Source organism: Schistocerca nitens, chromosome 5, assembly GCF_023898315.1.
Source record: "Schistocerca nitens isolate TAMUIC-IGC-003100 chromosome 5, iqSchNite1.1, whole genome shotgun sequence".
In the NCBI taxonomy this organism is placed as follows: Eukaryota; Metazoa; Arthropoda; class Insecta; order Orthoptera; family Acrididae; genus Schistocerca; species Schistocerca nitens.
This window is the reverse complement of record NC_064618.1, coordinates 399,148,944-399,165,246: the sequence shown is the minus strand read 5'-3', so window position 1 is coordinate 399,165,246 and position 16,303 is coordinate 399,148,944.

The window sequence follows — 16,303 nt, the reverse complement described above, 5'->3', positions numbered from 1 at the left end:
TGTATTTCCCGGGTATTTGTACACAAATTTCACCTGAATGTCTAGCGAATTTCGCAATGCAGTTTCATTTTCAAGCAGCTTACTGTCTATGACGTCGTCTCTCATCAACTGTGTGCAGTACAATGGTATATCTGCCCACTGTCTGCGAAATATGTTGTGAATAGAGTTAGTTGTAAAGAAGTAATAAATTAAGACGTCATGCATAATGGGGTAGTTTCTCAAGCGGCTCAGTTTTTAAGACGCCATACTTCCTGAACTACGTATTGAACGATGATATATTTCTGTAGGTACATTCAGCGGCATATGTGGATGCTTCCTACGAAACCTGTTGAGAATAAGCTTAGTAGCACAGAAGTAATAAAGTTAAACGTGGTGCATGATGAGGCAATTTTTCACACATCTCAATATTTGACGTCATATCTCCTAAACTAGGTGTCGTACAGCGATGTATATTTGTAGGTACATTCAGCGTCATACGCAGATGCTAACTGCGAAGTGTGTTACGAACAGAGTTAGTAGCAAAGAAGTAATAAATTTTAAACGTCATGAATGATGTGTCAGTTCTTTTCTCGTATCACAGTATTTGACCACATATCTCCTGAACTATGTGTCATACAATGATATATTTTTGAAAGTATATTTAACGACAATTGTGGATACTACCTGCGAAAAATGTTTCGAATAGAGTATTTGCATGATACAGTAGTTTTTTCACGCATTCAGTGTTTATGTCGTATGTCCAGAATTAAGGGTCGTAGAGTTATGTAATTTTTTTGGTACATTCAGTGGTATGTGTGACTACTGTCTACAAATTCCGGGCGGGAAAGAGCGCCTGGTCCCCCGCACGAATCCGCTCGGCGGATTTGTATCGAGGTCCGGTGAACCGGCCAGTTTGTGGATGGTTTTTAGGAGGTTTTATTACTCTACCACGCAAACATAAGGGGTTACACTCGTATGGTGTGAGACGTTCCCTGGGTGGGTCCACCGGGGGCCGAACCACACAATAACCCTTGGTACGGTGTGGGGAGGCGGAGGGGTGAAGTGGACTGTGGTAGTCGTCATGGTGTTGTGGACCACTACGGCTGCGGCGGGGATGGAGACTCTCCTTCGTTTCTAGGTCCCCAGTTAATATATAATACAATACAATACTGTCTACAAAATGTATCATGAATGCAGTTAGTACTAAAGAAGCAATAGATTAAAACGTCATGCTTCATGTGGCAGTTTTACTGCAAATGAGCGAAACTGTAGTAAGAGAGCCGGCCGCTGTGGTCGAGCGGTTCTAGGCGCTTCAGTCCGGAACCGCGCGACTGCTACGGTCGCAGGTTCGAATCCTGCCTCAGGCATAGATGTGTGTGATGTCCATAGGTTAGTTAGGTTTAAGTAGATCTAAGTTCTAGGGGACTGATGACCTCAGATGTTAAGTCCCATAGTGCTCAGAGCCATTTGAACCATTTTTTGTAGTAAGAGACAAATATTTTCCGGTTCATTAGGTTTTGCTGTTCATCATCGAGAAAAAGTTTCGTAAATGGTTAAAAGAGATTCAAGCCCAATCAGAGGTTTATCAACGATCGTTTTTCCCGCGAATTATACGTGACTGGAATAGGAAAAGAAGGCATTGACAGAGGTACACGCAGTACCCTCCACCACACGTCGTAAGGTGGCTTGCGGACCATAGATGCAGCTGTAGATGAACATGTGCATGTAGAAGACGTACTATCAGTACAATTTACAGAGCTTTGGGATCTTTTCCGATGCTTTAAGATCCAACTGCGATACATACGCGAACTGCAGTCTCAGAAGCAATGAGGGCAGCGTATACAGTGATAACGTTTATAGGTGGAGGGTTTCTTACGAATTACCGTTGTACACATGATACTGGAAACCAGCCCCGGTGACCAGAATTCCTCACAGACTCGGCCAGAAATGGTATGGTACAAACCTGTGATGTTCAAATTTGGAAATTTGTGGTAAGATCCAATGGAGCTACTGAGGTCATCGGCCTCTAAGCTTACACACGACTGAATCGAAAAACTAACTTACGCTAAGGACAACACACACACCCCTGCCACAGGGAGGATTCGAAACTCCGATGGGGGGAGTCGAGCGAACCGAGACAAGGTGCCTCGCAATGTTCACTTTTGGGATTTACACCTGTAAGCCAAAACTTTATGACCACTTCCCACCCCGAGGTGGGATGTCGCCCAGTGGCGTAGCGGGAACGTGACACGGTAAGGAATTTTTATAAGTGGACCAAAGTTGGATGGGAAATCATTTTAGTGACAACAGAGCCGCAGGTGGTGAAATCTACTGACACAAGCAACTTTAACGATATTATTATTACCCACAGCCTGAGAACGAGTATTTTGAGAACGGCGTAGCTAGTCGAATGTTCATGTGATACTACAGTGAGCATGTATGGAAAACGGAAGAACGACAGTCCAGCTACCTCCGGGGGATAAGTGGTTGGATGTCCACGACCCTTCACAGAACGTAGGATTTGGAGGGTCGCCTGGTCTGTAATGCAGGACCGGTGGCGCTCTGTGGCACCTCTGCCGAAAGACCACAACGCTGGTGCGCGCTTAAGTGTTTTGGGGCACACAATTCATCATACGTTGTTGAACATGGGGCTCCGCAGCAGGCGATCCCTCGTTTTCACTTGTTGGCCCAACGACATCGTCAGTTAAGATTGCAGTGACCTTGTGATGGTCGAGATTGGATCATGGATCAATGGAAACGTGACTCCTCGTCGGATGAATCACATTTCTGCTACACCAGGGCGATGGTCGTTTCCACAAACGCCGGCCTCCACGCGAACGGCAGTTCGAAATGTGGACTGCACCGAGGACGCAGGCTGGTGGGAGCAGTGTTGTGCTTTGGGAGACATTATGCTGCGCTCGCATAGAACCTGTGTTAGTAATCGAAGAAATTCTGACAGCTGTGGACCACCTGCATCCCTTCATGCCTGATGTCTTCCCCAAAGGCGATATCGTTTTCCACCCGAGTAACTGTCCGTGTCTCAAACCCAGAACCGTGCTACAGTGGTTTGAGGAGCCATGAAATTCGCTTCATGCGAATCTAATGGAATCCATTTGGGTTGCTATGCAGGCGCCATCATCGCGTACACAAATCAGCGGCCCGCTCTTTAAGGAAATTACGTGACTTGCGGGTGGACATCTGGAGCGACACACCTCCACAAACCTGCCAACAAACTGTCGAATCTGTGATACTAAAAATCGGTGACGGATTGCGTTCCAAAGACGGACCAACTAGTTGTTAAGCTGGTGGTCATTATGTTTTGCGTCAGGATAATAAGTACGGGAGATACACACTGATTAGCCATAAAATTAGGCCCACCGACCTACTATCGACATAAACTCGTCCAGGCGACAGCAGCGTCACCTGGCGGGGAACAGTTGCTATTCAGAAACACGCTCGGTGCATGTAGTATCAGCGAGCGTGCTGTCCGTGTTTAGAACGGGGAAGGCGATTGACCTATCTGACTTTGACCGAGGGCAGATTGTGATGCCCTGAAGGCTCGGCTCAAACATTTCGGAAAGTGCACGACTTGTCTGGTGTTCGAGGAGAGCTGTGCTGAGTGTCTTCAACCTATGGCGAAACCAAGGTGAAATCACTTGTCTGGTCTTCGAGGAGAGCTGTGCTGAGTGTCTTCAACCTATGGCGAAACCAAGGTTAAATCACTTGTCTGGTGTTCGAGGAGAGCTGTGCTGAGTGGCTTCAACGTATGGCGAAACCAAGGTGAAATCACTTGTCTGGTCTTCGAGGAGAGCTGTGCTGAGTGTCTTCAACCTATGGCGAAACCAAGGTGAAATCACTTGTCTGGTGTTCGAGGAGAGCTGTGCTGAGTGTCTTCAACCTATGGCGAAACCAAGGTGAAATCACTTGTCTGGTGTTCGAGGAGAGCTGTGCTGAGTGTCTTCAACCTATGGCGAAACCAAGGTGAAATCACTTGTCTGGTGTTCGAGGAGAGCTGTGCTGAGTGTCTTCAACCTATGGCGAAACCAAGGTGAAATCACGTCGAGACATCGTGGGGGCGGCCACCCATCGTTACAGATATCGGACGTCACAGGCTGGGCAGACTGGTATAACAGGACAGGCGGCGAACTGTGGAGGAACTAACATCGGACTTGAATGCTGGGCAGAGTACAAGTGAGTCTGAACACATAGTGCACTGAACACTCCTAACGATGGGCCTCTGCAGCCGACGACCCACGCATGTGCCGTGTAACGACAGTACAAGAAAACAAAACATTTCAAAATTGATTTTTCCCACTGGAAAATGATTTTCGTACGAAACATTGTTCCCGGCAGATAATTCCCTTATTAGCGTATCTGATGTTCCCAAACGATTAGTGCGAAGTGACCATTACCGAATCCAACATCAGAGGTTCCGCTTTTTCTTCGTCAACGTCACTAAAGCTCTTCGGCTAAAAGCTGTGCAGTTCCCGTACGAATAATTTCAGTTGTCTCCATCTTGTAAGACACTTAAGTAAGATTCACAGCTAAGGCCTGTGGAAACACTGACGTGCATGTAAGGATAGTGGTGGAGGGGAGCACGTGTAAGAAATTCATGCCTGTGGGAACCCGAAACTTTGGGCTCGTCCTTGCTCCGATTCTGATCGCTAGTGAACAGTCGCGCAACACAGCGGGCAATAACCTGTGTCATGTTCGAAACGTAGTGCAATAGGTTGAAATCTGATCAATGACTGTTTTCCTCTTTTTCCATGATCGCCTCCAATGTCACACGCTGGTCTACGTGTGCCGTGATCTACACTTCTCCTGCCATCCCTCATTTTTCACAGAGTGAGGGTCTTCGTCTTCGTTCTGCGTCATCCAAAGTTGTTTGACCACACTGGAAGCGCCAGCGCCACCTAACGAGTCTCATATGATGGCACATTGTTGCTCTACTTCCACAAACTCTGCATGGATTGTTACAGCGTTGTGTTCCTTCAATTGCAGAAAACTAATATCCGCTTTACCAGTACGTTGTGTCACTTTGTTTCGGCTGCTATGGCGGTGGGCTACGGTACTGTGGCATGGGGAATTAAATGTGTTTACCCAAAAAATAAAAATAAATAAATAAATAAATAAAATATAATATAATAAAGTAGTAAAAATAAAATTCTGTTAAAACGCTGGTGTTTAGGGTTCTTTACATCAATTGGTAAAAACGGAACCATGATCGATAGAATCACTTTGTTGTGCAACTAGTTATCTGCCCTACTGTTTAAAATCCTTTTTCTAAGCAATGGGTAGAAATTTATGTCTCATATTAAGGTCTATGATTCAGTGGCGGTGTAAAAAATTGAAGCTTCTAACACAGAGCAGTCAAAACACACGACCATTTGCGTCGCATGTTTTGATACTCGCAAACTCACTCGTTAAAACTTAAAGGGTAGTTTCCGCTGACCTAAATATATGAAATTTGGCAATAAGTGAGGATTCACAGGCCAGGTTAAGAGAAAAAATTCGAAAATTGTTAATTTGAATCAGAGCACATGAAAAATTTATTTGTCATTTGTTATCTGCCTGTCTGCCTGTCCCACCGTCTAATAAGTTCCATTTTTCTCAGGAACAAGTAGATGTATCAAGTTGAGATGTATGTCACATACTAAGGACCATGGTTCCTTGACGGTGTAACAATTGTAACCTCCAAAATCAATGTAAACGAAAGATACGGCCGTTCATGTCACATATTTTTATATCCGCAAATTCACTCATCAAAGCCTATAGCGTACTTCAGGTTGAGGTAGACTCTTGGCATTTGACAAGCAGCAAGATTTCACAATAAAACTACAGGGAGTAAATCCGCAAGCTGTAAATCTGAAATTACGTGCTATGTAATTTCACGAAAAAAATTCTTTTATCATTTTTTATCCGACTTCAAACTTAAAACGTTCTCTAGCATTCTCGGCACTGATATATTGCTAGTTTCAGCGTCGATAACAGGCAAAAATCGAGGAAATTCTCGATTCCCAGGATGGTTAGATTGACTGTAGACATAATTACGTTTGTTCGGAATCGTCAGAATGCGAATGCTACACGCTCCTGACCAATTTCCTGTAAAACAATCACCATCAAAGCCGTATCACGGTGACCTTTCACTATGCAAGATCCGTTTCCCAAAATCGAAACATACGGCCATAAATTTTACGTCTGTCAGTCAACTCAGGGTTATTGTTTTTGTTTTCTGGTCTTCACAGTAATAACAACTGTCTAGTGCCCACCAACAGCTACACTCGGTAAAAATGTTTTGTTTATTTATGGACGCAATCACATTCTTATGATACAATCATAACTTGTTTCGGCCATACAGTGACCATCTTCAGATTCTAAAGGCTGCATACACTAAACACAGGTTCATACTTTGAGTTTGACAACGCCTTTAGAATCTGAAGATGGTCATTGTATGGCCGAAACCGGTTATGACTGTGTCATAAGAATGTGATTGCGTCTATAAATAAACAAAAAAATTTTACAAAAGAATCAGTCACTCACTCCATTGAGAAAATGTCGTTTTTTTTCAAAAGCTACACTCGGTTTTTCCCTCACCGCATCTGGTGGGATGCACCCTTCTGTGGAAACCGGGTTATTAAATAGAACGGCGTTAGTAGTTGATTGGTAAGTGATATGTACTTAAAGGTAAGCTATCTCAAAATAACAATATTCAAGGGTCTGCATTTTATGCTTGTCTTCTTGAATATTGTACGTAATGTTATTTTTGTGAGATATGTCTGTTACAAGTCGTAAAAGTGACACTGAGACAACCCAACCAACATCCAAGCGTGTGTGATGACTGAAACATATTTTGATAAGCTAGAAGTTTCAGTCACATAAGAGTCTAAAAAATCAAGTAGCGATGACTTTGCAACCATTCCACCAGCAGCATAGGGGAGAAGCCTTCTCCAGCGTGCAAGGTATTCCGTTTCATGTAAATAAAATGTAAAAAGTGGGATACGCGACAGATGTGGCGCTTTGGAACATTTGCCAGGCTCTTATTTACTGCGTCGTGAAGCTAGCCTACTTCATGTATACAGAAGTGGGCTAAAAGCGCTGCAGTACTCGCAGGCAAACGTCCAATTCCCCTCCTGTCCCCCCCCCCCTTCCCCGTCGCATACTCATACACCAGCCTCATATAAAAGTGCGTCTGACACTACACAGTGTTGTGTGTGTGTGTGTTTGTGTGTGTGTGTGTGAGAGAGAGAGAGAGACCCACCTTCTACCAACGACACATTGGTGCAGTCGATAAGATCACTCCTCGCTTAGTGTTATAACCAATTTGTCCACTTTAGATTCTTCCAAAAATAAGACTTCACAGGACTATTTTTAAGTTTGTGACTGTGAGCTATAAAACTACGTGAACGCTGTAGCTCTGTTACCAGCCCATCTAGTGGACAGTTCTCTTGCAGTCTGCTGCGTAATGGACTGTGATCTTAAGCCATTAGGTATTCAGTTTCTTTTGGATAAAACTGGAACAGAAATTCCCCCAAAGACACGACATAGAAACTGAAGCTACAATTAATACTTGGGTATTCTATCACTTTGGGCAAGAAGCCCCTCAGGAGATCTACGACCATCTTTGGCACTAAATGGTCGTACACTTATCTTGGTCGCCAATGTAGCTTTTTTATTTATTTAGCATCTCATGACGCGTTTTGGAACAACCCCATCAACAAATCTGCCCAAACTGGTGTTGATGGTGTCTCGTAATGAGGTATGAGGCGACATGATACTTTTTATGGATTTTAACATATCTGATGATTGGGTAATCCCGAAACGAGTCAAGTGGCACACACATCATGTTCAATGCAATTTAACTCAATTTTTTCTCCTACTATAACAGCATGCTTCATCTACTGATCTAAGAACGATTAATCAAGTTTATTCCCACGTCCGCTATCATACACCTACGTCCGATCACGATGGATAAAAATAACGTCTCCGAAAGTTATGATTGTATGGATTCAAGAATCCTGAACTGATGCGAACATTCCTTTAAAAAAAAAAAAAAAATCGCACCAGGAGAGTCATATTACAGATTAAAAATGGAAAGCACTAGTTATACAATTAGAAGTGTTCTACACTTATGGAAGTAACAACACAAATCAAACATAGTAATATCGCTGGTTTCTGTTCCTATCAAAACCGTGCTCTCTTTGTAGTTGTTGGAAGTAGCAGTTACGGTTAGAAAGTAGTGCGCGTTCGGTCGTGGTAGGCACCGGAAGTGTTGGTGGCTTGTGCTCCATGAACAATAAAATCGCTTCCAAACGATCTAAGTCACACTAAAGGATAGTATACTGAATAATGGGTACGTGTACTCTACGTCGAATGAGTGTATGAGCAATTATATGAATAATATTTACTTTGTAGTACGTATGCCGTGTTATGGAAGTCAACACTTACCCGCACTAGGACGGCTTCTGAGAGAGGTGACGATGTGCGAACTGTAGTGTCTAGGAATCCTGAATAACCGGTTCACTGGACAAACAATCAAACAACCCATATTCATGAATTTTATTACAATAAGACAATTGCAGTGCCTATCTTTGATAACCATGTCGCAAGCAAAGGGCGACATTGTACAAAATAAACAGTTTTCTGCAGCATAGACAAATACAAGTCTGTGCTACATAGAGATAGCTAGCGAAGTGGTTAACGTTGAAGCTGCTATCCAAGTGGGCCGTCACCAGTCTGGCGCGGCGCTTATGTCGTCTTCACGTAGGGGCTGCTGCTGTCGCGTTGTCGTCCTGGAGGGAGGTCGGTCAGAGTGCGGTTGGCTGACCGCTTCTCATAGCCTTCTCTTCTTTGTCCTTCCCGATTGGTGTGCTGCCGCTGACTTTACGCTGTAACATCCCCCCCCCCCCTCCCCGAGCGATGGACCGTCGTCGTACATTGCGCACGTCTACGACAGGTGGGGAGGGGGGGCAGAAGGAGCGGAGGCTGCGGCTGCAGGGGACGTCAGATTTCCGTTCGTACCCCTCCACCCGACCTTCACTCTGGTGCAAACGTCCCTCACAAAACGACCAGAAGGGTACGCGTCCACCTCCTGAGGCCCATACCAAGATGTAGAAGGTCTCAGCCGCTGCGGCATGAGCGGGTCTATCACCATCGGTAGGACGAGAGGAGGCGGAGGCTCTGCCTCCATGGTGTCGATCCGGTGTGTCGTGATGACACCGTCTGGCGGCTGCTGTGGATGCGTGGTCCTCGGGATCTGTGAATCCGGGGGAAGAGATACAGGAGGACCACCTCGCACGTGACAGTGGCGAGTTTGATTGTGATGTCGGCGCTGCAATCCGCCTGGGCCTGAAACGAGATACATGCACGCGCCAAGTCGACGAAGGATGTCCCTTCGCGCCCATCCTCTGCTGCCGCGAAGAAACCTGAAAAACTCAATTTCATGCGGCGCGAAGCGATATTTGCGGCATTCCTGCGGCGCCGGATCCTGAGGAGGGTGAAACAGGTGCAGCAGTGTCTGATGGCGGCGGCCGTGAAGCAATTCCGCCGGCGATGGCCCATCTCTTGGATGCGAACGATAGGAGGCCAGAAACAGTTGCAATGCTTGATCCCTTGCGTGTGGGGTGTGAAGTCTGGCCATCGGCTGCTTAATGGTTCTGACAAAATCTTCCGTTCCTCCGTTTGACTGTGGACGGAACGGTGCACTACTTAGATGCTGTATGCCATTGCGATCATAGAATGTTTCAGATTCATTTGACGTGAACTATTTCGACAACATGTCTTCAGGCAAACCTTAGACGCAAAAAAATAGAGGAAAATGTCTGAGCTGTGCTACGTGACATTGTCGAGTTTATTTGCACAGCAAAAGGAAACTTGCTATAAGAGTCTACCACAATCAACCAACGGATGTTCCAAAAAGGTCCCGCCAAGTCTATGCGCACGCGTTGCTATGGTGATTGCGACTTAGGCCAAGCGGAGAATTTTTGTCGCGGAACGGACTGATTTTCCGCACATGCGTGACACTGTGACGTCATCTGTTCTATTTGGCTGTCCATACTCTGCCAAGTACATTGTCGAGGCGCTAACTGTTTCGTACGAACAATCCCCCAATGTCCTTGGTGAAGTAACTGCACACTTCTTTTTCCAAACCATTGGGGATCGACTGTCCACTGTCATTTTGTACAAGAATCTCAGCGTGCTGTATAGCGAGGCTATGCCGACGTGCAAAGTATCGATGCACTACAGAGTTCTTTATGCTATGTAACAAGCGAGACCAACATGTGCGAATGAATTTTAGCAAAATGTTCAAATCTGAATCAGCTTCCGTGGCCTATGCAAAAAAATGGTTCAAATGGCTCTGAACACTATGCGACTTAACGTCTGTGGTCATCAGTCGCCTAGAACTTAGAACTAATTAAACCTAACTAACCTAAGGACATCACACACACCCATGCCCGAGGCAGAATCCCAACCTGCGACCGTAGCGGTCGCTCGGTTCTAGACTGTAGCGCCTAGAACCGCATGGCCACTCCGGCCGGCTGGCCTGTGCAATTTTCCTATAGTTCACAGGAAAGGATTGAAACAATTCCAAATCCTGAGCATCGATGTGACAAGATGCAGCAGAAGCGTCATAGTCTGTATCGGGGCCAATAGGAAGACATGTAAGAGCGTCCGCATTAGCATGTTGAGCTGTCTGAAGGTACACAATCTAGACCTGGTATTGAGACGACAACAAAGCGCATCTTTGCAATTTTTGGGCAGTTCGTACAGGAACCGGCTTTATCGGATGAAACAACGACTGCAATGGCTTGTACGCCCGGGTTCCCGGGTTCGATTCCCGGCGGGGTCAGGGATTTTCTCTGCCTCGTGATGGCTGGGTGTTGTGTGCTGTCCTTAGGTTAGTTAGGTTTAAGTAGTTCTAAGTTCTAGGGGACTTATGACCACAGCAGTTGAGTCCCATAGTGCTCAGAGCCATTTGAACCATTTGCAATGGCTTGTGATCCGTTACTAAGAAAAATTTTCTGCCATACAAATAATGGTGAGATTTGGTGACATCATACGCAATAGCCGCCGGCCAATGTGGCCGAGCGGTTCTAGGCGCTTCTGTCCGGAACCGCGCTGTTGCTACGGTCGCAGGTTCGAATCCTGCCTCGGGCATGGATGTGTGTGATGTCCTTAGGTTAATTGGTTTTAAGTAGTTCTAAGTCTAGAGGACTGATGACCTCGGATGTTAAGTCCCATAGTGGTTAGAGCCATTTCAACCATTTGAGTCATACACAATAGGCAATGCCACTTTCTCAATTTCTGAATAGTTACACTGAGCCACGGACAACATTTTTGATGCGAAAGCAATAGGCCCGTCTTTATCACCATATTCTTTGTGGAAGCACTGCACCGATACCGTAAGAGAAGCGTCAGCTTTCAATACATCTGGTTTGTCAGGAGCAAAGTGAATCAAGCATCGATCACTGAGCAATGCATCTTTAATTTTTTGAAAAGCTTCTTGGCACTCATCTGTCCAAACAAAGGGGACGTTCTTGCGACGCAAGCGATGCAATGGAGCTGCGATTTGCACAGCATTCGGTAAGAACCGAATATATTAGTTCATTTTCCCTACGGACTGCAATTTTGTGACATTACGCGGAACTGGCAGGTCACGTATGGCTAACAAATGTGACTGAAGAGGATGTACATCTTGACTGTGTATGACATGACCAAAATACTGCAACTCAGGCTTAAAAAATCACACTTATCCAGTCTACCCTTTAGACCTGCATCAGATAACACACGAAACAAAGCACGCAAATTTGCAATGTGTTCTTCCGGTGTACGGCCTGCTCCGGTAATATCGTCCAAGTACTTTGATCAGTTCGGTACTTGAGCAGTCAGCTGTTCCAAAAACCGTTGGAAAATGCTGGGTGCAGAACCACTCCCAAAAGGCAAACGCAAATATTTAAACAAGCTCAAATGAGTGTTCACAACACACACTGTTTGAGATTCTTCATCTAGTTGTATCTGAAGATATGCGTCACGCAAATCAAGTTTTGAAAAGTAGCGACCAGCGCCTAATCTGTCACTGAGATCCTCGGGGCGTGGCAATGGATAAGTATCAATCACAGTTTGTGGGTTGACTGTAGACTTAAAGTGAGCACAGAGGCGAATGCGACCTGAAGGTATGGGAGCAAAACCAGTGGACATGCCAACTGGCTAACCTGCATGGGTGCAATAGTTCCAGTATCTTGCAATTTCTTAAGTTCAGGAGCTACTTTGTCCCATAATGCGATGTGAACAGTTCTGGCCCGGAAAAATTTCGGATGGACATTGTCTTTCATAGTAAGATGTGCAACAATATTGTAAGCCTTGCGTGAACCATCAGAAAAGAGTTCAGGGAATTCTTTCAGCAAGCTAGCTACAGTGTCTTTTGCATTTAATGCAGTCACTGACAACACATTGTCCTGAATTTGAAAGCCAAACGAATCAAACGCTTCAAGGCCAAATACGTTCTCACAATCATGTGATTGTAGCACAGTGAAAGTCACAATTCGCATATGTGAGCGATACATAGCAGGTAAAGTACATTTTCTGAGAACAGGACTGTCTTGTCCATTATAAGCCGTCAGGTGCGTGCCAGTTTTAAACGGGCATGGGGCGCCTAACAGTTCATAGGTGTTACGATTTAACAATGTAGCAGAGACACCTGCGTCCAACTGAAATTTCACACATTTTCCAATAACATGAAAATGAACAAAAAGCTTGTTGGACTGGCGTAGCACTGAAGAACCTGTTCGCTTGCTAGTTTTGCTAATGCCTGCACCAGACTTTGAATACACTGCATTGATTACGTGGGCAGAATGCTTATGTTTGTTCCATTACAAGCTTACGGATTGTATGTGACCTTTCTTACCACAAGCGTAACACTGTGCTTGTCCGTACAGGCAGTCTTGGCAGTTATGCCGTGAATAGCACCGAGGGCATGACTTAACTCTATTTACTGATGTAGCCCCGTTACCCACTCACGATAAGTTTTTTCTGACCTTTTCTCTCAATGAAAGAACTGGTACCTAGCTGCACATTCATTTGTTCGTTATAATAGTTAGTTAGAGAACCTACAACCTGATCAAAGGAAAGTTTACTCAGAGTGGCGTTAGGGAATAATATCGGAATGAGGCGAAAGACTGAAAGACTGCACTTCCTACCGTCTATAAAAAGTAATGTAGTTTCGCAGTACCTGACACTTTGTGAGCAATGATGTGGGCTTCATACCGTTGCAACCACTCGAGCCATTCCTCTTTGTTTTCGTTAAACTGGCGAAAAGACGGTATGGCACTCGGAGCTGCAGTTGTTGCATGTTTCGCTGCATTTGTTGCTTGGTTGGACAGTAACTGCTGTACCATGGTTAGAAGGGTTGCAATCTGCTGCGTCTGAAACTGAACATATGTGTTAGCTGCTTTCAGACGACACCTAACTGATACTGCCCAAATGCTAAAGACGAGAAATAACCTGCTCAACAGACTGGCAGGCACCACTTGGGGTTGTGATGCTGCCACTCTACGAATTGGTGCACCGGCACTGGTGTATAGCGCTGCAGAATACTGTGCCCCAGTCTGGAGCAGAGGACCGCACGCCAAAAAAGTGGATGTACAACTAAATGAGAAACTGAGAACCGTCACCGGCACTCTCAGGCCAACCCCTGTTGAGTGGCTTCCGGTGCTGGAAAACATCGCTCCTGCTTTCATACGTAGAGAGAAAGCAACCCAGGACATAGTAGAAAAAATTGAAGCAACCCCAAGGCTACCCATACATGCCGACATGCGAGGACCGACGAGACTCAAGTCCAGGAAACCTATCGTCTGGAGCAGAACATTGGGCACAGAGGGTCTCGATGCTGAATGGAAGAATGCATGGCAGGGTCTGAGAAGAGGCGTCGTGGAAAACCATCACCTAATCCACGACCCAACCAAAAGGGTTGAAGGCTTCAATCTCAAAACAACCAAATGGGGCTATACAGACGATTCGTTTTGTGACTGTGGCGAGGTACAAACAATGGACGATCTTCTGGTTTGTAACGTTCATGGTTTCAGAGACGGCTCTCTGATGTAGCTCCACAAGTTAACGGACAACGCCAGGAAATGGCTCCATAATCTTAATGTTACTGTGTAATTAATTGTCTTCAATTTATGTGATTTTTGTTCCATTTAATGTAATAATGTAGTTTCGCTGACATAATTGTAGTGTAATAACTGATATAATTTGTTTCCACATTGTAAGTTCCAAACGGTTATTGTGATTTATATTAATCTTATCTGTTCTTTGTAAAATATATCTGGCAGATCGAAAGAGAAATAATAAGCTGCGTTGCATCTGTCGCTTGCAGCTGAGGCGCCTGAGCAGGCGATAGGATAGATGGGTTGCTCATTTTGGAGTAGGCAAAACAATAAGCAGATAATGAAAGCAATAAAAATAAGCAAACAAGCAATGAAAATTGCTGCAACGCCCACGCGAAAACACTGAATAGAAAAAACGCTATAAGAGACACTATTAAAACATGTAAACACACCCGTGCAAAGAAAAGACAAGGTAGAATTAAGGTGCTAGCAAAACACATAAGCCCACGACAAAAGCAGACACAATCTGTGGCAGCAGGTGGCTCTGTTAACAGGTATTCGCTATGGTATTCGTTCATCTCGTCGCCAATGTTCTCAATGTTATCCTATCGTCGTCGCCAATGTTGTCCTGTCTAGGAATCCTACATACTCAGTTCACTAGACGAACAATCAAACAACTCGTTGCAATAAGTTGTATTACAATAAGACAATTACAATACTTAACTTTGATATATGTGTCGCAAGCAAAGTGCAACATAAAAAAAATTTCTGTCTTCCTAGGTATAGACAAATTTGAGTCTGTGCTATATAGAGATAGCTACCAAAGTGGCTAACGTTGAAGCTGCTATCCAAGTGGACCGTCGGTAGTCGGGCGCGGCGCTTGTGTCGTCTTCAAGTAGGGTCAGCTGCTGTCGCGTTGTCGTCCTGGAAGGAGGTCGGTCAGTGTGTGATTGGCTGACCGCTTCTCACAGACTTCTCTTGTCGTTCCTGTCTGGCCTACCGGCGCTGACTTTACGCCGTAACACGAACTGTATACTTTAGTATGAAATATCAATGAAAACGAAAATGTATGTAACATGAAAACATTGTTACAAGCGGCTGAACATTCGCTTCGTCATCGTGTTGTGGAGTCTACATTCATCCGCGTCATGATGGTCACGTTCACCCTCGTGGGCAAGAACAAAATGTAGTCCCGTTTTTGAAGTATTTGTATAACTACAAAATGTATTAATTTGTTGCTAAATTACGTTTATCGGTCGAGACGAGGAGTGGGTGCCAGTTGTCAACAGAACAGACAACGGTTAGTATTAACCTACGAGTAATTAAGGACTGCGAACAGCGTTGTCCACGTTTACATAAGTTTTTCTGGTCTCAGTTTTACCAGAGCTTCGTGTGACTGATTTGAAGGTGTGCTATTTCTAGTATCGCAGATGCATTTAGCAGAAAATTGGGTCTTACATTTATAAAATTGGGGCTTAAATTTGCGAAATGAGCGGGAAGAGTACCAAAAATCGGGAAATAAAATATCTTTAATACAGAACGCCGAAAGTGTCCATATTCAGGCTTGTTAATGTAGTAATTTAATGTACGAGTACTTACGAGGGTTGGACAAAAATATGAAAACACCGCGAGAAATGCATGACCACATTTGACCACCTACGGCATCTGTGCAATGTTCTCAATACGTTGCGAATGTCAGTCATAGATAAACAGTTTCCTACGTAGTCGTGAGTGCATTACCTCGGTTGCGCTAATGTGCCATCTACGACACCTGTGCAATGTCCTCAATACTTTGAAAATGCTAAATAGTAGATAAACAGTGTTCTATGTAACTGTGAGTACATTATATCGCAGCTGAGTGACTTCGAACGTGGGCAGGTGGTTGGTGCCTATGTGGTGGGTGATTCCGTAACCAATTACTGGAAGCACCGTACTGAGGATTTGTAGAGCACACAGGAAATGTGGAAAAGCGTCATTCGTTAAGTCATAATGCGGACGAAAGTGTGTGTTGGGTGATGTTGATAGACGGTAATTGGAGAGGATTATGACGATTAATAAGGGGACGTCAGCTTCAGAAGTAACAACAAAAGTTGACGTCGCACTCGCGGACTCTGCCAGCACCTAAAACCATGAAGGCAGCTCCTGGAAAAGGGAACTGCAGGGCGAGCTGGAATTCCAAAACTACACATCAGTGGTGGAAATGCTCCTAAGAGGGAAACATG